Raw genomic sequence first — 21,741 nt, forward strand, 5'->3', positions numbered from 1 at the left:
TAGACAAGTATGGGGTGGTATTGGCATTAGGAGAGATAAAGGCATGAAAGGAACACAACAAAGTCCAGAAATAGATACACACATAAATGATCATTGACTTTTTACAAAAGCTCTAAGACAATTCAAGGAAGAAAGGAAAATCATTTTAACAAATGGACTGGAATAACTGGATAAGCATATGGAAAAGAATTAACCTGAGGCCCTACCTCACACCACACCAAAAAGTAATTTGAGATAGATTAGAGGCCTAATGGATAAAGCTGTTAACTCATAAAGAGAAGGAGACGTGAATGAAGGAGAGGAATTGTAACAGAGTCATGAGGATTTTAGAGAATGAAAGGACCCTGGAATCATTTTTTTCCACTTTGTAGATGACAAAACTGGCCCAGAGAGGTAAACAATTTGTCCAACGTCACACTGGTCATGTATTTTGTTTTACATCAGTATTCTCATTTTATTTCTTCCTACATTTGAGGATTTTTCCAGAAAGCTAATCTTAATAGTGCCAGAGTAGCCTAACTGTATACCAAATCCAACTGTGAGAGTTTATTGACTGCATTCAAATCTAAGGCTGCCACACATCAATCAAAATAGAGAGTTAGGCAAATTAAAACTGCTGGTTTGATATATGGAAAAAAGTAGTTGAGAATGGGAGTGATGGTGCCCCGTATCGGATCCATGACACATGATCTATCAATTAAAGAACCATTTAACAAATTATCTCCTACATATCAAGGAGTCCCAGAGATACAACAAATGGTAAAACATTATTTCAATCCAGAATCTGCAGACATATTTTTAAAGTTACTTGGTGATATTAATAGCTTTATGCAAAACACTTTATATATATGAATTAATTTAATCCTTATAAAAATCTGGCTGTTATGAATCTTTTTTTTTCCATTTTACAGGTCAGAAAACTGAGGTACAAAAAGGTTAAATTATTTTATCCATGCTTACAGGACTATTAGGTAGTGGGGTCAGGATTCAAAATCAGGTCTTCTTGATTTCAGAACTCAAATTATTATCCTTTCTACAGTACTCTCATACTATTACTATTACTAGTACTAGAACTACTACCAATGGACACTAGTTATTGAATTCCACTTATACTGGATACACTAAACTATACATTATAGATATATGTGCATATATATTTGGTTATCCCTTGGTATCTGTTGGGGATTGGTTCTAGAATCTCCTGCAAATACCAAACACCATTGGATGCTTGTATTTGTCCATTTCACACTGCTGTAAAAATACTACCTGAAACTGGATAATTCATTTAAAAAAGAAGGTTTAATTGAATCACAGTTCTGCATTGATGTAGAGGCCTCAGGAGACTTAAAATCACGGTGGAAGGTGAAGGGAAAGCAAGGCACATATTACTTGGTGGCAGGAGAGAGAGAGAAAGCAAAAGGGGAACTGCCTAACACTTTTAAAACCATCAGCTCTCGTGAGAACTCATTCACTATCACAAGAACAGCATGGGGGAGCCATCCCTATGATCCAGTCACCTCCCCACCAGGACCCTCCCCGGACATGTAGGGATTACAATTTGAGATGAGATTTGGATGGGGACTCAGAGCCAAACCATTATCAATGCTTAAGTCCCTGATATAAAATGACATAATATTAGCATAAAACCTACACACATCTTCTCATATTCTTTAAATCCTCTCTAGATTACTTATAATATCTAATACAATGTAAATGCTGTGTAAATAGTTGTTATGCTGTATTGTTTAGGGAATAATGACAAGAGAAACAGTGCATATGTTCAGTACAGATGAATTTTTAAAAAAATATTTTCTAGCCACGGTTGTCTGCAGATAGAAAGCATTAGAAAAATCCACAAATGTGGAACCCTCAAATACGGAGTGCCAACTGAGTGTATATCTGTATATTTATATATCTATCATATCGATTAATATATCCATAATATATATTTTAATATGTTATATTATAGATATCACATATTATAGCTACAACATATTATATCAGATATATTAATATATCATATAACATTATATGCAACATATATGTTATAGATATTATATATTGTAAATTATAATGTATAAAAACTAGATTAATAGATACAATAGATATATGATAGATAAATGACAGCTATCTCATATATAGATCTATGTGACATAGATCTACATCAGATAAAGATATATAGATATATAGAAAAATATCTCATATATATATATATCTTAATTGCCTGACATCTCTGTTCTCTGTAGAAGAGGTTTACTCTTCCCACAAAGATGAAACTAAGATTCAGATAAGTTCATATATCTTTGTATTGTGAAGTGAAACAAGCCAGCCACAAAAAGACAAATACTTCATGATCTCACTGATACGTGAAATCAAAGTTGAACTCATCCAAGTAAACAGTAGTTATCAGAGGCTGGGTAGGAGGAGGGAATGGGGAATAGGAAGATGTTATTTGAAGGATACAAAGTTTCAGTTAGGAGGAATACGTATCAGACTTCTATTGCACAGCCTGGTGAGTATAGTTAATAATAATATATTGTATATTTCAAAATTGCTTAAAGAGATTTTAAATCTCTCACCACCAAAGACAATAAGTGCATGAGGTAATAAATATGTTAATTAGTTTAGCTTCATCGTTCCACAATGTAAATATATATCAAAAGGTCACACTGTACCCCATAAATATATAATTATTTATCAATTAAAAATAAAAAATCATAGAAGGTGAGATATTTACCCATAGTCAAGTAGCCAGTGAATGATATACCTAATACTTGAACCTAGATATATTTAGAGCCAAATTTAATGGTTCAGCCATTGCAACGACACTGTCTTCCTGATGTTTGAATCTACCAGCTTTTACAGCACTGAATACAGTGCTTGATGAAACCTGAACAACTGAGGAAAACCAGATCAAGATGCAATTTCCTGGATTTTAGAAGAAAACACTGCAGTACAGCCATCTGGCTTTCAAGATTGAACTTTCTCTGGGAAATGAGTACAACCATTCCCATCACCTGTACAATGCCAGGCACACAGGCATGATTGAAAATATTCATCTAATGCAAGGTGACAATACATTTATGTATATATGGTAGTCTAAGGAGTTGAGATTTCCAAATGACTCACTCTATTTAGTTTTATCTAGAAATTTAGCATACTAAAGTAAATGAATGCAGCCTGCCTGGCTATCAAACCAATATCTTAATTCCAAAGCACCCAAATGTGTGTCATTTTTCTTTCTTTTTAATACAGGTCAGTGGTTCAAATAATGTCACTGATAAAGAAGTCAAAGCCTTTTAAAATTAATGTTTCACATGCCCTCAGAAATTCAGTTTTTATTTTAATTTAAAACAGAAGTTTTTATCATACTTTAAATTCTTGGATACATGTGCAAGAACATGCAGGTTTGTTACATAGGTATACACGTGCCATGGTGGTTTGCTGAACCCATCAACTCGTCATCTACATTAGGTATTTCTCCTAATGCTGTCCCTCCCCTAGTCCCCACCCCCAACAAGCCCCAGTGTGTAATGTTCCCCTCCCTGTGTCCATGTGTTCTCATTGTTCAACTCCCAACTATGAGTGGGAACATGCGGTGTTTGGTTTTTTGTTCCGAAACAGAAATTTCTCTCTCTCTCCCTCACCTTTTTTTCAGGGAGTTTCCTATTTGAAAGCAGTCAGGTCTATGTTATCATTATACTGAAAGTTTCTGAATGATTTTGAAGAAGATTAAAGTCCTTTGTTAATTGCTAAATATAAGATATTTAATCATTGCATTGTGATTTATTGGGTGAAAATACAATGTGACAGCCTCCTACAAAATTAATGTAATGGTAATAAGTGAATAAAGTAGCAAAATATAGTAAGATTTTCAAATGTTAAATCAACATAGATTGTGGAGAAGTTTGTTAAACTCAGTACTTAACTTCTTTCTCTTTCTTGAGAACGTGAAATTTGTTCAGTTGACCCTCAGAAGAAACATTGTGCTAATACAGACCTCTTGGTTGGCTCAAATACATCGAAACAGAAAGAGGATGCTATTTTGCTCTTCACAAAATCAAGAACTATTTTGTCGAACAACAAGAAGTTATTTGACTAGTTCTTTGCCTCCTACTGTCAGTAGTCAGGTAACAGTCAGCTGGGAATGTTTTACACGTCCTCTGCTTTCTTGTATTTTTAGTTTTGATATTTGAATCTATATAACTGAAAGCACACTCACCACAGTGTGCTAAAACCCAAGTGGATTTCCATGTTTCTTCACCAAAAACTTTATGAAAGCTAAGACTAATGTCTTTAAAATGGATTTTTGAATCAGTCTTATATTTTGACAGGGCTATAGTTATATTATGACTTCAGTGGGCAATGGTTGGCTCTCAGTTTTTCTCCATTGTGTTGATCTTGAAGCAGTGAGGACACAAGGAAAGAGTCATTCATAAATAAACTGGCTGTGCATTTCCTATAGCCTTGCCTCCCTGGTTTGGAGACTCTAAGGTCTTCTGTCTTCACCTCCATGCTCCTTACGGTGATAATAAAAATATTTATCTAAGAGGGTGGCTTCAAGGATTAAATAAGATAAAGTACAGGAAGTACTTAGATTAATAACTGAAACTTATTAAATACCCAGTAAATGTAAGGTACTACTACTAATAATATTTTAAATAATGCCTTTTTTATTATATCATTATTACAATTTACTACATACTTTCACATCTATTATTCCAAGCACTTCACGTTGAAGAAAAAAATTGTTTTCTCCTGGGATTATTTAATTGGTTCAGACTCAAATGTAGAAAAATGAGGTAAATACTATAAAGTATTAATTAATGAAAATCTAAAAATCCTAGCATTCTAATTTTATTGGCATTCTCTGCTCTCAACTTGTAGGAGAAAGAAAAAATATGAGAAAATATGCTTTATCAAGTACTTATTTTTTAAAAAGTTCGTTTTAGAGAAAGGTAGGAATGAGACATTTTTTCAGTGCTGCTCTGTTTCACATCATCATTCAAAACACTAGTCAATGCAAATCATCGATTGCAACCAATATTAGAAAATTAACCCATTAAATCACTTATTTACCCGTCATTCTTAAGTGCCTACTAAGTGCCCCCACACTTGAGGGTCCCAAAATCAAAGACACCTACAATTACATTTATTTTATTCAACTTATTTTAAGTTAGAAATACGTAGTAGTGCACTTTTAGGGGTTTCAACAACAAAGGCTTATCTAAGAGTATTTTAAAGATGAATTTATTTAATGGAAAATAAAATTAAGAATTATCCTATTCTATAAAAACTCTAATTGAGGTTTTATTATAAATAGAATACAGAATAGCTTTTCCATTAAGTGCGTACAGTTTAGATTTTTCTAGAACAATTTTATGTAAATGAAGAAGTTTTTTTTTAGTACTGTAGACTCATTTAATGAGGCCATAGTTACTTGGAATAATAGCAAACTTAACAAACAAACATTGAGATGGGGGAGCAGTAATCTCCATACATTTGTGACAGTGAAGTTTTTACAGACTACTTTGCATTAATTTTTAAAATAGCCTTACTGATATTTATACATTTGAATGCAGCATACCTTTCAATGTAATCACCTTGAAAAACACTAACTTAATTTCAATGATATGGGTATCACTCCAAATAATATTTTAAAATCTGTCAAAGAATTGGACATTGTGCATTTTTAAAAAATCTCATTGGAAGCAAATTTTCACTCTTTGAGCCTGAAATAATCTCCAACTAGCACTTTAAACTAGTAAATAACTAATATATAGGCTGTCATCCTTGAGGAATGATTCAAAGTTCTTTACATAAATATATGGAGTAATATAAATATTCACCTCTTTTCTACTGTATTCTAAGATACTTTTACATTTAATATTTAATTCTCTGTGATTTATTTTGATGTATGATGCATGACAAGGCTACATCCTGTTCTTCCTAAATTGTTATTTGCTCCTGCCAGAGAGTTTATTGAATGAGTTATCCTTTTTCTTATTGGTTAAAAATATTATCTAAAATACATTGGGAAGAAACTGCCCAATTCGTGACGGTCACATTACTCTAAAAATTGCCCGCACCCCCAACTCCCAAGCCATAGAGGGGGATCACTGTGTCCTGATAGCCTGGACCGATCATATTTCTCCTAGGGATTTGGAACAGGGACTGAGAGTTAGGTGGTCCTTGTGCCTGGAACTGAGAACATCTAAATGGAAACTGAGGTTACCACATGCATGGAGGTGCAGATCTGCAAAGGGGAAAGAAGAAAGCAGATGTGCACAGAAAGACAGTGATAAGAAGCTCAGAGCATGGAGACAGAGTGAGAATGACTCAGAAAATTCTTGACACTTCCTGATTCCAGCCACTGTGAAGTCTCTGCTTTTGGATTCAGGAGAGTAGCCTTATGGTAAAATTTCACTTTCTTATTCATGTTAACTAGAATTAAGTTTCCTTTGTTTGAATTTAAGAAGCACGTTGACTAAGTGTACTGGGTTGAATTGTGTTCTCCCCAAATTTATGTTCACCTGGAACCTGTGAATATGATCATTTTCGAAAACAGAGTCTTTGCAGATATAATCAAGTTAAAAAGAAGTCATACTGCATTACAGTGGGCCCTAACCCAATGACTAGTGTCCTTATAAGAAGAGGGAAATTTGGACACAGACACAGGGAGAATGCCATCCGCCATGGAGGCAGAAATTGGGATGACACATTTACAAGCCAGTGATCCCCAAGGATTGCTGATAACTACCAGAAGCTAGGAAGAGGCAAAGATGTATCCTTCCCTAGAGCCTCCAGAGAAAAAAATGGCCCTAATGATACCTTGATTTTTAATTTCTGACCTCCAGAAGTGTGAAACAACAAATTTTTGTTGTTTTAGTCACCCAGTTTATGTTAGTTTATTTGTGGAAACCAATATACTAATGAAGTATTTTTAAAACACACTAGACTCTAGTTTTTAGTTTTGTTTAATTGGTATGTCTGCATATTCCTACAAGAACATCACATTGCTTTGTTTTTGCTTTTTAGTATATTAATATACGGATTGGCAGTTCTCATTATTTCTCTTCAATATTTTCTTGACTATTATTATTCTACAATGACACTGGGCTCTTTTGACAAAGTCCAGGAGACTTAAAAACTATTTTGTTTAATGAGTTTTTGTTTAGCTTTTTACTGTTAATTTATCAAACTATTTCATTTTGATCAGAAAGAATGATGCCTACAATTCCTACTTTGGGGAATTTATTAAGGTTTCTTTCTGGCCTGATATTTTGACAATATTGGTATGTTTTTGTGCATGTGAGAGGAGGGTTTATCTTCTCTTGAAAAACAAAAAGTAAAATCATTGCTGTTAAGCACATGATTTATTTAAATCCTACTTTGTACCCTTATTTCTTATTTCCTTAGTCTATCGAAAACAGTGAGGTGGGTACATATTTCCCAATATGGCTAAAATTTTGTTAAATAATCTTTACATTTTGGTTTATGTATTTAGATGTCATGTTATTTAGTGCATTATATTTACAGCTTTCATTTTAGAGTGAACTTTTCATCACTACAAGATATTTAGCTTTCCCTTATTGAAGTGTCTTTGGCTTGAATTCTACTTTATTTTCTATTAGTATCATCAGCTTTTTTCTTTAGAATTTGTATAACTTTCCCCAATATTTTATATAGCTTTTTCTATTTTTTATGGTTTTTAATCACCAAATAAATGCAACCTTCGAAAAATTCAAACATGCAAGTATGTAGGGAAAAATCTGAAGATTCTCACTGTATCAATCACCCACTGCAACATCTATTCCAATGCTAATCACTTCTACCCAAATAATTAACATCAACAATCCTGTGGGTTTCTTTTCGTATAACTTTCTATTTATTTGTCACTATATGTTTATTTACTACTTTATCCAGATACTTGTAAAATAAAAGTAAAGTTAATAAATGATTTATATATAAAATGAAATTTGCAAGTATGTATTATAAATAATAAACACATAAATATGAGCTCTTACATATGTTTAGTCATACTGCTTCCACTTACAATATGTGTGAAAGAACTAAAGGCAGGCCAGGGCAAAAGGACTCTGCCCACCAAAAACTACCCTGAAAGCTATATAAAATATGGAAATCATCTCTTAGAATACAGAGGAGACACACTCAGATATTTAGACTAGAGGACTTAAGTTTTCAGAGCGGGGAACCCCCTGGAAGATGAGCCCACCTCTGTGGCTTTTATTCTTTGGCCATTTGTTAATTCTGGGCATTAGGCGGGAGCTGAAACTGTGAACTTTTCACCTACAAGGAGCAACTGCTGGAAAACAGAGAACAAGCAAAGCTTTTTGCATAGATTTGCTGGGAATCTCAAGCATATCACCAGTTTGTATGTGTGGACTTGTGGGTAGGGGAGGGTTTTCAAGTACATGGCTAATGTTTCTTTCAGGATACTTGCTAAATGTGGAATGAGCATTTCGAGGGTTCCATCTCAACCTTGACTCAGCACCATCCCTGATTGGGTTAAAGTGACTTGACATCACTGTATTGACCTAGCAGGAGACTCAATATTTTCTGAAGGAAGATATCTCCTGAAATTACTAAATATATTTAATATAGAATATGCAACATTCAAAATAATCCAAAAACATGCCAGAAAGCAAGGACACATGATTAAAACCAAGAAAAAACACAAACAATAGAAACAGATCCATAGATAATGCAGCTATTAGAGTTAGCTAAAAAAAAGTTTAAATTACCATAATTAATACATTCAAGAAAATAGAGAGAATGATAAAGAAAAACAGATAAAAAGATGGTAAGTTTTATCAGAGAATTAGTAATTCAAATGAAGATTTCAAATGAATATCCAGAAATTTAAAAATGAATGGTACTAAATAATTTTTCTGAAATTGTTTTTCCTTTCATTAATTTCTTACAGACGTACTTTACTGGTAATAAATATATTTCAGTACTTCTTTCCATCTAGCTTTCATCAAAAAGATCACTCCATGAAAGTATATACAGCTATCACTTGCTCCTTTTTATGGCTGCATATCATATGGATATACTATATATGATTTAACCAGTCCCTTATTGAGGAATATTTGAGTTGTTTATCATTGTTTTGTTATTGTAAATAGTGATGCAATTAGTAGCCGTGTGATGTGAAAAGGTACACTATTTTCAACAGTATACTTTTAGGTTAGATCCCACAGTGTGAAACTCTTAAGTCAAAGGATGAATAATGACTCATTATTTTGTGGTAACATTTTTTTTGTACACCTAGAAAAAACTATTATCTATATTATCTGCTATTAAACTAAGTTAACACCTATCATTAAGATCAGTGAATTTCCTATTGATTCTTATTTGATACCACTCAACCAGAAATCTGGTAAGAAATAAAGAGTGGCAAGATTTTGCTGTTTTTCCAGGTACTTTCCAAATGCCATATGAAGTTCCCAGTGATTCTTTTATTCTATAAATATTTATTGAATCTTACGTGGCATAGGATAGATTCATTCTCAACTAGCTGTTTAGATGTTTGATATGGTTCTCTCAACCTGATTCTCCATGATATAGCTTAGAAAACAGAGAGAATTTTAAAATACATCTTCAGAAAATGCACATTTATAAAAGTTACATTAAACAAAGTAAAATGGCAAGGTCTGGACATAATCTGATATTTTAGCAAGAAGAAGTTCCATATCTTGAAAGAAAACTATTCCTTGAGATAGCAAAATATAATCACTTTTCATGGACATATTTCAGGAAATAATATCTTTAGTTGGAGATGGTTCAGAAATTAGGACAGTTCTTTATGAACAGTTTTCAATCAATTCAGAAAAGACAGGCAGAAAGATGTAGGAGGCAAAAAGCAGGCTTCGGAACTCCAAAGACAAAGTTTGAACTCTGCATTCATCATTTTCTACTGTGCCCTTGAATAAGCCTCTAAGCCTCTCAATTTCCTTACCTGTACAACAAGAGTGAAGCTATCTTCACTCCAGAGCTGTAGAGCAGTGGCTGAAGCCTGGTTCTTGAGGCTCCAGTATTTCTCACCAATGGCAACAAATGTTAAAAACCACAAATGTGGCCGGGCGCGGTGGCTCACGCTTGTAATCCCAGCACTTTGGGAGACCGAGGCGGGCGGATCACGAGGTCAGGAGATCGAGACCACGGTGAAACCCCGTCTCTACTAAAAATACAAAACATTAGCCGGGCGTGGTGGCGGGCGCCTGTAGTCCCAGCTACTCGGAGAGGCTGAGGCAGGAGAATGGCGTGAACCCGGGAGGCGGAGCTTGCAGTGAGCTGAGATTGCGCCACTGCACTCCAGCCGGGTGACAGAGCGAGACTCCGTCACAAAAAAAAAAAAAAAAAAAAGAAAAACCACAAATGTTCGAAACAACAAATGTTGCCATTGGTGAGAAATACTGGAGCCTCATCATGCTTTTTCCCTCCCTGCCACGTCAACAATCACACACCCACTAACCACTGCATTCTTAGAACTTCAGCAAGTGCATTGCCACTGTGATACTTGAATTTCATATTTTATGAATAAGACTTTTCCAATACTTAGTCCTTTGCTCTATCTGGTAATTGGTAGAGCTTTGACAGCGTTTCTTTCCTCTGCAGGTGAACCAGTGTCTATTTGTATTAATGGAGATTTTCTTCATAAGCACCTCATCCTGTATCAGTAGGTCTTATAATAACTATGCATGCATGCCCAGCTATATTAAGAGGCTGTGACCTGAATGTATGACATATCTTCAAACTAATGTAGGGCACCATTGTGAGTTACCAGTTACTTGAAGGTCCAGTTATATAACATCTCTTTTAACCTCCTATGTGAATGAAATATTCTTGGCATATTAAATAAGTCATTTGTCGAGAAGGCAAAAAGGGAGCTCCTCATTGAATGGATGAAGTGATGTGGTTATATTCTTCCTATTATTTTATGGTCTTGGGATTATAAGAAAAGCCTTTTTTTTTTTTTTTTAACTGACCAAAACGCATTGTTTTACAGGGACAGGAAGCCTTAAATGCTGGTGAAACTTTATTGTTTATTCTTCTCCAGGGGACCTTGCTCTCTCATTCAGTAATTTAGGAAGCACAATCAGTTTCTTTTTGAAGTTGGCAGAAAAATAGATTGATGCTCATTAACCAAGATACTCAGTCCCAAGGTTAACTGAATAGCTCTCATCCCCATGGAAAGTTTGCTTGACAATTTGAAGGACAGAGCCTACCTGGGTTCTATGGCCAAGGTTTTCTCCAAACTTTTCTGGCTTCAGCTCAGATTTCAGTTCCATCTGTAGCAGAAAGTAGTCATAGTTGTCTACACAGTGTTCTCTTCTTATGGGGCACACAACTAGGCTACATTACTCAGGTTTCTTGTGGTTAAGTATGGCCATGTGACCGAGTTCTAGGTCATAGAGTGTGAGTAGAAGTGATAGATACCACTTCCAAGTTCGGACCAAAAACCTCCTGTGAGAGCCTCTCTATTCCTTCTCTTTCTCTGTCTCATGCTGAAAATCTAGAAGATGACTTTTCGGCCTCTAGGGGATGATGGAGGCCCAAGATGGAAGAAACCCATGTCTTTAAATGACCACATTGAATTGTCACGAGTTGTAAATCATCTTCTCTCGTGTGAAGCCATTGAGCTTTGGGGGATGTTCCAGCTAGTAGCCTATGATGCGTAGGAGCTTCCCTCTACTCAATCCGGACTTCAAATGGAAGTAATTTGCATTCTATGATTTGACTGCAGCCATCACTATTCACTTTTATTCCCCCTACTCTCTTCAGTGATTACATTCATGTTTCCCAAAATGTGCTCCATGGAACCCTAATACCTAAGAATGTTAATAGACATTACACTTGGTAACACTGGCTCAAGCAAGGATTAATTTGTTCATTTACTGTGGGACCTGTCAGGGCATTTATATTCTTTAGTGTCTAAGAGGGGACTACTATAAGTTGTATTTTTTCAAGCATATTTTGTAATTACACCACTTCCCATCTTCTTTTTGTTGACATGGAGTATACTACTTTAAGATATTCAATTTTACTCGAAACAAATATTCAATTTTACTAGACTAGAATCATCTGGACAACTAGGCTCATATCGTAGATCTTTCTACATGAGTTTTCCTGCCTTTGCACTACTGCATCTATATTAGTGTCATTAGCATTCATATTGTTTGCCATATGTGAAGAGGCACCTATAGGCAATTGGTTCCCAAATTGTGTGGTAGTATCTTTAAAAATCAACAAAGACCATTTAGGTATCTTCCATGTATGGTGGGAAGATGGTGAAGGGAGGCTTCTCCACCTCTCAAAGCTAAGATACTTCTCTCTATAATTAATCGAGGTTTCTGAAATTCCCTTGGTGCTATTTATAGGCTCTCATGTTTTTAACCTGAATATCAGGCAGTTTTTGTGGAGCAGCAACAATTAACTGGTTAAGATTTTAGTTGGGATAAGTTGTGATGAATGCATTGTCATATCAGCAATCAGATTTTGGGGCAACAGGACACAGCATAGTGAAGTTTTGATTAGAGGTAAGAGAAAGAAGAGAATAAAGAATTAAATCTACAATTACTTTATGGTGAGGTCCAGGAAGCTAGAGGAGCAGTAGACTATGAATCCATATATATCCAAGCCCTGTTTCATCACTTAATAATTAGGCCTTGTGTAATTTACTTTACTTCCTTAAGCTTCAGTTTTCTATCTGCAAAAGAAAGATAATAATAATATCCACCCTGCAGGGCATGGAGAATGCAATGAGAAAATACATAATTAGCATCTGCTATTATTATCATAGTTACAATTATTAACTTGGTCCCTTGGATGGCACATCAAAAATAAAGCAGTTATGTACCAATGAATCACATGCTTTTGTTGAAGAAAGGAAACTCAAAGGGATATTGTTGGGAAAAGTAAGTGAATTCTTTGTAATTGACATTCTCTCTTTCATGCTACTCAAAAATTGTGACCCAAACATCTCTATTTATAAACGAATTACATCATTCAAAAGGAAGAATGGGATTCTTTCCATAGCCTAGAAAAATTGATGGATCCTGTGATTGATATACTTGTATTCAATCTTCAACCTAGAGGTATTCAATTTGATCATCTATTTTTGGAGTTTAAGGAAGATACATTTTACTTGTGCCGTGCTTCCTAGGTTTTGTTAGTAGTCAATATCTAATTCAATGAAATGTTACACCATCAATGATCTATGAAACAAGGCACTTCCAAACCAGAATTCAGAATTGTCCTTTAAAGATTCCTCCCTTCACTTGTTGGCACAGCTGTTGTGTTCTATCCAGGAAGACCTGGAGAGTACATTCTCTTTGTGAGACAGATTTGTCTTTTTACTTCTGCTTTAAAGTTATTAAGAGAAGAATCAAGCTGACATTCAATGCCGATATATAAATACACTGAGGAAGAAAAAAGTCCTCTTGGGATAAAGGCATGGATGAAAACGTCTCTCCAGATAGCTTGGTGAAAAATAGAATTATTTTTATTGATGTGTCAAATAGAAAATCATTTTGAAAAAATTCTCTTTCTTATTTCCCTTCAACCATTTTTCTGTTTTGTAGTCATTTCATCATTATCAACGGATACTTACTAAGCATCTAGTACAAGCAAGGCATACTGGTTAGCTCCAAGATTTTTGTTTTGCCCTTTGAAGTAGTTACAGTATTTAAAACACAGACCTGTTTCCTAGTTGGAGCATTAAAACGGAGAGACACACATAGAGACCAACGGAGTGATATATAACCAAAATAATAGTCAACATTTATTGAGTGACTACTATGTGCCAGGCATCTTTTTCTGTGATTTATAATTATTAGCTCATTTAAACCTCACACTTTTTATCCCTATGGTGTAGATAAGAAAATCAGGGTTTAAGAGTTTAGTAACTTTGCTAACAATTTATTGCTAGTAAATACTGAAGACAAGGTTTGAACCAGTCTATCCTCTGAGTCCTCTTAACCAACTTAGCACACATATAATAAAATGTATTGAGATACCTAGAAGATATCAAATACCTTAAAGATTGTTACTGATATCAAGAAGAACAAGGATACTTTACCATAACTATGGAGGCCACTGCAGTTTTAGCTTTACAAAACTTTGACCAGAAAGAGAGTGCTCCCATATATTAATACTTCCTCTTCTCCGCACTTCCCCACCCCCAGAGTTTCCCCATTATTGACATCTTGTATTAGTGTGGTGCATTTGTTATAATGTATATGATGAGTAAATATTGGTACATGATTAACTAAATCTCGTAGTTATATTAGGACTCTCTCTGTGTTGAACGGGCCTATGGGTTTTATCTCATGTACTCACCATCAGAGTATCATACAGAGTACTTTCACTGCCTTAAAAATCCCCTGTACTCCTCCTTTTTATCCCTCCTTCCCTCCCTCTCCTTAGCCCACTGAAAACCAGTAATCTTTTTACTATCTCTGTAATGTTGCCTTTTACAGAATGTCACATAGTTGGAATCATAGAGTATGTAGCTTTTTCAGACTGGCTTCCTTCCCTTAGCAATACGCATTTAATGTTTTTCCATGTATTTTGAAGGCTTAAGATCTCATTTCTTTTTATCACTGAATAATATTTTATTGTCTGAATATACCATAATTTAACCATTCACCTACAGAAAAGTGTCTTCGTTGCTTCCATATTTTGGCAATTATGGAGCTACAATAAACATTTGAGTGCAGATTTCTGTGTGGACATGTTTTCAACTCATTTAGGTAACCAAGAAACGTGATTGCCAGATCATATGCTAAGATTATGTTTAGCTTTGTAAGAAACTGCCAAACTATCTTCCAAAGTGGCTGTACCATTTGCATTCAGCAACAAATGAGAGAGTTCCTATTACTTCATACCCTTGTCAACATTTGGTATTGGCAGTGTTTTGGATTGTAGCTATTCTAATAGGTGTGCGGTGGTGTCTCATTGTTTTAATTTGCAATTGCCTAAAGATATATGATGCTGAGCTTATTTGCCATCTGCATATCTTTTTTGGTGAGGTGTCTTTTCAGATCTTTTGCCTATTTTTTAAGGGCTGTTTTATTTTTTATATTGCTGAGTTTTAAAAGTTGCTTATTTTGGTAACAGCGTCTTTTTTTCCTTTTTTTCCTTTGCATTTTGCAAAAATTTTCTGCCAGTCTGTCACTTGTCTGTTCATTCTCTTAACAAGGTATTTGAAGAGCAGAAGTTTTTAATTTCAATAAAGTTCAAGTAATCAATTATTTTTTGATGGATTGTGCCTTTGTTGTTATATTTAAAAAGTCATCACCATAGCCAAGTCAGCTTGATTTACTCGATTTTGTCTTCTAGAAGTCACACAGTTTTGCATTTTACATCTAGGTCTATGTTCCATTTTCAATTACATTTTAAGAGAGGTATAAAATCTAAATTAACTTTTTTTTGCATATGGATGTCTAGTCATTTCACACCATTGTTGAAAAGACTATCTTTTCTCTATTGAATTGCCTTTGCTCCTTTGTCAAAAATCAGTTGGCTATGTTTGTGTGGGTCTATTTCTGGTCTTCTACTCTGTTTCATTGATCTATCCATCTGTTGTTCACTAATATCACACTGTCTGGATTACTGTAGCTTTGTAGTAAATCTTAAAGATGGGTAACTTTGTTCTTCTTCCTTTTTCAATATTGTGTTGGTTCTTCTGAATCTTTTGCCTTTTCATATAAACCATCTAATTAATTTGTGGCGGATCTTAACTGGAACTGTGGTGGATATGTAGATCGAATTAGGAAGGCTGATATCTTAACAATATTGAGTCTTCCTACCCATAAACATGGAATATCTATCTATCTATCATTTATCTATCTATGTCTTCTTTGTATTCTTCATCAGAGTTTTGTAGTTTTTATATTTATATACACACAGTTTTTATATTTATACAGACATACACACACATAAAGAGAGACAGAGGGCCGGGCGCGGTGGCTCATGCTTGTAATCCCAGCACTTTGGGAGGCCAAGGCAGGCGGATCACGAGGTCAGGAGATTGAGATCACGGTGAAACCCCGTCTCTATTAAAAATACAAAAAATTAGCCAGGCGTGGTGGCGGGCGCCTGTAATCCCAGCTACTCGGAGAGGCTGAGGCAGGAGAATGGAGTGAACCCGGGAGGTGGAGCTTGCAGTGAGTCGAGATTGCGCCACTGCACTCCAGCCTGGGCGACAGAGCGAGACTCCATCTCAAAAAAAAAAAAAAAAAAAAGAGAGACAGAGACAGAAAGAGACAGAGAGTGAGAGAGATTACTTACACTGTATAGATCCTAAAAGAAATATAAAACTATATGCTATGAAAATAAGCTAATATAATCCCTTATTTTAAAAAATGGAGAAACAGAAGCCCAGAAAGAAGATGAGATTGGCCCCCCAACTGGCTAGAGATGGAGGCAGGACTAACACCCAAGTTTTCTGACCTATAGAAGAGTCTAAGACTAATAGACCATTTTTGTTTTTTTAGTTTGGTTTTTTCATAACATCATGTAGATCCTTGTACTAGTTATCTATTGCTGCCTAACAAATGACCTCAAAATGTAACAGTTTAAAACAACAAAATTTATTATCTCACAGTTGTAGGCCAAGAATCCAAACTTGGCTTACATGGCTTAGCTGAGAGGCTCTGGCTGAAGATATCATGTTAGGTTAGAACAAGATGTAGTCTCATCCAAAGAATCAAATGGGGGAAGATCAAACTCATCCACATGTTTGTTGGTGGGCCTCAGGTTCTGGCAACTTTGTCCTCTCCAAAGGGCTGCTGGCTTCCTCCAGGATAAATGATGAGAGAGAGAGAGAGAGAGAGGAAGGGAGGGAGAGAGAGACGAAGAGAGAGAGAGAGAGAGAGGACGAGCCCAAGATAAAAGTGATAGTCTTTTATAACCTTGAAAATGATATCCTGTCACTCCTACCATATTCTATTCATCAGAAGTGGGTCACTAAATGAAACCCATGCTCAAGGGAGGTGATTAGACAAGAATGTGAATACTAGGAGGCAGGAACCACCAGGTGTCATGTTCAAGGCTTCTACCATAACCCTGCTTTCTGGCTTCAGTCTTTTGGCCACAAAGTAATCAAGAGATAGAAGCAATTGATGTTGGAATCACACTCAGTAGCATTCTTTCTTTACTCAGAGAAGAACTGAACTATTGATCATGGAGGAGGTGACCACTGATACTTCTGCCTAATAACATACTTTGATCTTCATGAAGTCACCAGCAAGCTCTAATTTAAGATCACAGCAACACTGTTAAGTCTATTCTTCTCTGCACATATAGGCCTGACCATATGTAGTTCTCTCACAGAGGACTTTTTAAGCAAAAAACCTATCCCTATCCCATATCAGAAAGACTTTAAAATTTCAAAAACCTTTAATCTGAAATAGTTTTCTGATACACTTTTTTTACGTGATTTTAGAACATATACATGCAGAGAATATATGATTATAAAACTCAATAACGCTAAATTGGGAGCATCATAAAAAAGCAAAGAGAGATATATATTTTTTTTGTCTCTTTAAAAAAAATTACCTGGTCTTCAAAACAGCCCTGTGAGCTATGTGATACTATTATTTTGTACATGAGAAAGGGAGATCTGAGAATTTGCTCAATTTCATGCATCTTTACTTGACCCAGAACCTTGATTACGTGGTGGCAGGATTAGATTGAGGTAATCTATATGCCTCTGAACCAAATAAGAGAAAGAACGAAAAATCTTGAAAGAGGGGACGAAATCCTTGTGTGCCTTCATCTCATAATTGGACACTCCTTCTTTGGCCACTTTCTTTGAAAAGATTCCTTTTTAAAAAGACTGCTGGAGGCAGAGGAAAAAAATGTGATTTAACCTAGGGCTTAGAATAAGTCCTGTGAATCTCTAAAACTTTGTTGGAGATGTCATACACTGGAAAGAACTATACTTAAAAGCTTCAGGCTTTTCTCTGATTCTCCTTTTATATGATTTGTGAACATAAAGTCATTATGCAGATGTTCTCTGCACTGAAAGACCATTTTGATAAACCTTGAAGTTTTTCAAAGATAAAGCAAATTTGAAAATAGAGAGATTCAAGAAAATGTGGACCCAAAAGCTGAACAGTTCTCTATAATATTGTAGAAAGCTATTTTTATTTTAGTTGGCATTTCATCCTATTGTATTATGTTTCCTTTAGGAAAAATGTATTTTCCAAGTTAACATTTAGATTGATTAATCTCTAAAAAATATTTACCATACTTGGATAATGGGTATGAATTCTTTTTCCATAATTGGGGCAGAGAAGATTGAAGGTGTCATGGCAATGTTTTCATGTGGTCTTGAAATGAATTGGATTGAAATTTCTGAAGCTCAACTTTTGACTGTTATGTAGAAGTATCACATATGGTGTTTTCCAGAATGAATAAACCAGGCTTTTAAAAATATATTGATGTTGTCTATTGTGCTAACGTCAAGGAATGAAGAGAGGCAGATAATAAGGCCTAATTTCTGTGAGACCTAGTGGGAATTGCTCTGGAAAGAATGGACTTCCCTGATGCCAATCACTCCTTGAAGAAAGGTTGCCTTCCATGAAAGAGTAAAAGGGTCCAGATATATCCTCCTATTGTTAACAACTAGAAAACAGGACAAAATATATGAAACAATTGTCTTCCATCATTATACAACAGACAGTTCAGGGCTGTGATTTCTGAAAGAAGGTAAACAAATAAAGTGAGCTCCAGAGTTGCCCTGGCTTTATGCCTGGAGGCATTTTAAAACTATGGCACAGGGAGGGGGAATCCAAACATAGTCTAGAAGCCTTGTTGATTTGGAGATACAGCAATTGGAAACCAGAAATGGTGAGGTGGCTATAATTTGCAAGGCAGATTACTAAGAAAGGGACATATGCAGAGAAATAGCTCCAGAAATATGTGTATGTCTGTCCTTGAGTCTTTGACTAAATACCAATCTGCACATGCAAGAGTGACACAAAGTTGGACAAAGAACAACTTCTGAGAAAAGAAAATTTAGTAGGATGGGAGGGCAGGGGGTGCAAACCAAAAAATTCCCAGATTTTTTTTTTTTTTGAGATGGAGTCTCATTCTGTCACCCAAGCTGGAGTGCAGTGGTATGATTACAGCTCACTGCAATCTCATCCTCCCCTGGCTCAGGTGATCCTCCCACCTCAGCTTCCCAAGTAGCTAGGACTATAGGCATGCATCACCATGCCTAGTTAACTTTTTGTATTTTGTATAAAGATAGGCCTTTGGCATGTTGCCCAGGCTGGTATCGAACTACTGGGCTCAAGCAATCTGCCTGTTTTAGCCTCCCAAAGTGCTGGGATTACAGGTATGAGCTACCATGCCCACCCAATTCCCAGAATTTATACAGGATTTGGCATCATGTAAATTCCAAAGCCTCATGAAGAAACCTGAATGATTACACAGTTCATCAAAGACTCCTAAAGGAAAAGCTAGTCAACACTCTATGAAAATGGTTAAACTCAAGACTCAAAAGGATCAAATTGATATGCAAACTCTCTAATTACCTGTGGGAACACAGTAAACATTATTTAAAGAAATATAACAAAATTCAGAATTCTACAAAATAAAATCACAACATCCAGGATCCAATAAAAAAATCACTAAGTATACTAAGAAATAGAAAAGTTTAATACATAGCCAGGATAAAAATGAGTCAAGAGACATCTGGTTTTTAGTCTGAAATGTAAAGAGCTTGAAAGTTGTTACTCCCATCCTCACAACAAGAGAAATATTGAACAAACTTAAAATCAGCAACTCTTTTTAAATCCATCAGAGAATTGATGCCACAGGACAAACCACTGGTCCCCACATTAGAAGATCACAACTTACTGCAGCTGAAGCCCAGGAGCAGAAACCTTAGTGGCAATCAGTATTGGGGTAGGGAAACTTACATTGTAATTGATAAATTGCTAGAGGCTCAGTATGGGTGAGTGTGAGAGTTAAAAATTTCTGATAGAGAGAGTAGTCTTGGGGAGGGAGACACACACATATGTGAATTTTACTTCTAAGATCCCTACAAATTCTCACAGTGAAAATTAGAGAAAAATCTCCTTGTGTTTCAGCAGGAGGGAGGGAAAAGCAGACATTTTGGAATATGCCCAGAGAATTTTGTTTTTCTTAACAAGCTCTGCCTTCAAGAGAAAGTATTTTACCACAGTCTAGCTAACTGGGGTTTTACTAGGGCCTAATTGACCCAAGAGAAGGGAAACACCCAGTCCCTACTAGCCTTCCCATTTCACCAATGAGTGAAACAAAACAAAACGTTATTAAAAAGCATTTGTGAATGTCACAGCTTGGGGGTATGAGCAAACTAAAAAAATGAGACCAAATTATAGGCTGATAGAATACCTTACCTTTCCCCATATGTTAAAAACAAATTAATAGGTCTTTTGTGTAATAAAAGTGTAATCTAACTATGTCTCAGAACTTATTTAAGAGGAAATCTCTAGAAAAGCCTCAAAACAATAGGGAGACAAAAACAGTGCATCAGAGAAAATTTTTGCATTTGACATCTACAGCTATAGCAAACAATAAACACAATCTAAGCCCTAGCCATATAAACATAAAGCCTCACACTAAATGCCTACTTAGTTCAGTTTATTTTACCCAGTACATCATAACTTGCTTTCAAAAAATTACAAGACATACTAAAAGACAAAAAAGACAGTTTTTTTTTGAAGTGACTGAGAAAGCACTGAAACAAGACTGAGATGTGGTAGAGTTATTCAAATTCAAAATTCAAATTATTGAACCAGTAATTTAAAATAACTATAATTAGGGCCAGGTGCAGTGGCCCATGCCTGTAATTCCAGCACTTTGGGAGGCCGAAGCAGGTGGATCACCTGAGGTCAGGAGTTCAAGATCAGCCTGGCCAACATAGTGAAACCCCATCTCTACTAAAAATACAAAAAATTAGCTGGGCATGGTGGTGGGCACCTGTGATCCCAGCTACTCAGGAGGCTGAGGCAGGAGAATCACTTGAACCCAGAAGGTGGAGATTGCAGTGAGCTGAGATCATGCCATTGCACTTCAGGCTGGCAACAAGAGTGGAACTCCATAAAAAAAAAATTACAATTAATATGCTAGGCATTCTGCTGAAAAAAGCAGACAATATTCAAGAATAGATGGGTAATGTAAGCAAAGAGATAGAAACTCAATATGGTTAAACTATCAGGAAGAATGAAAAAGAAATACTAGAAATAAAAAACACTTTAACAGAAATAAAAAATACCTTCGATGGGCTCGTTAGTGTGCTGAACACAGCTGAGAAAAAAAAATCAGTGAGCTTGGAGAAGTTAATCAATACCTCCAAAATTGAAATCCAGTGTATGATGACACCTTGGTAATGCTGCAGACTCCTGAGTGTGCAGTGAAGAGGTGAACTTTGAAGAGTCACATATGTGAAAAAAAATGCACAAAGCAAAAAATGAAAAATACAGAACAGAATATCTAAGAACTGTAAAACAATTACAAAAGGTGTAACATATATAATAAGAATACCAGAAGATGAAGACAAAGAGAAAAGGAACCCAATGAGATATTTGAAATAATATTGATTGAGAATTTCTCAAAGTTAACACCTCCAAACAACAGGCACCAAAAAAAATCAACCCGGCCAGGCACAGTGGCTCACACCTGTAATCCCAGCACTTTGGGAGGCCGAGGCAGGCAGAT

At 35.6% G+C, this 21,741-nt stretch overlaps 1 non-coding gene across 1 annotated transcript; it reads left to right on the forward strand.

The window, feature by feature from the left end:
• The first annotated feature begins 21,390 nt into the window (after nt 1-21,390).
• LOC115831352 lies at nt 21,391-21,464 on the forward strand. Its single transcript, XR_004026868.1, has one exon. It is a non-coding gene; the product is annotated as a small nucleolar RNA SNORD55/SNORD39 (small nucleolar RNA).
• The last annotated feature ends 277 nt before the right edge of the window (nt 21,465-21,741 follow it).

The sequence above is a fragment of the Nomascus leucogenys genome, chromosome 18 (genome assembly GCF_006542625.1).
Source record: "Nomascus leucogenys isolate Asia chromosome 18, Asia_NLE_v1, whole genome shotgun sequence".
Taxonomy (NCBI): domain Eukaryota; kingdom Metazoa; phylum Chordata; class Mammalia; order Primates; family Hylobatidae; genus Nomascus; species Nomascus leucogenys.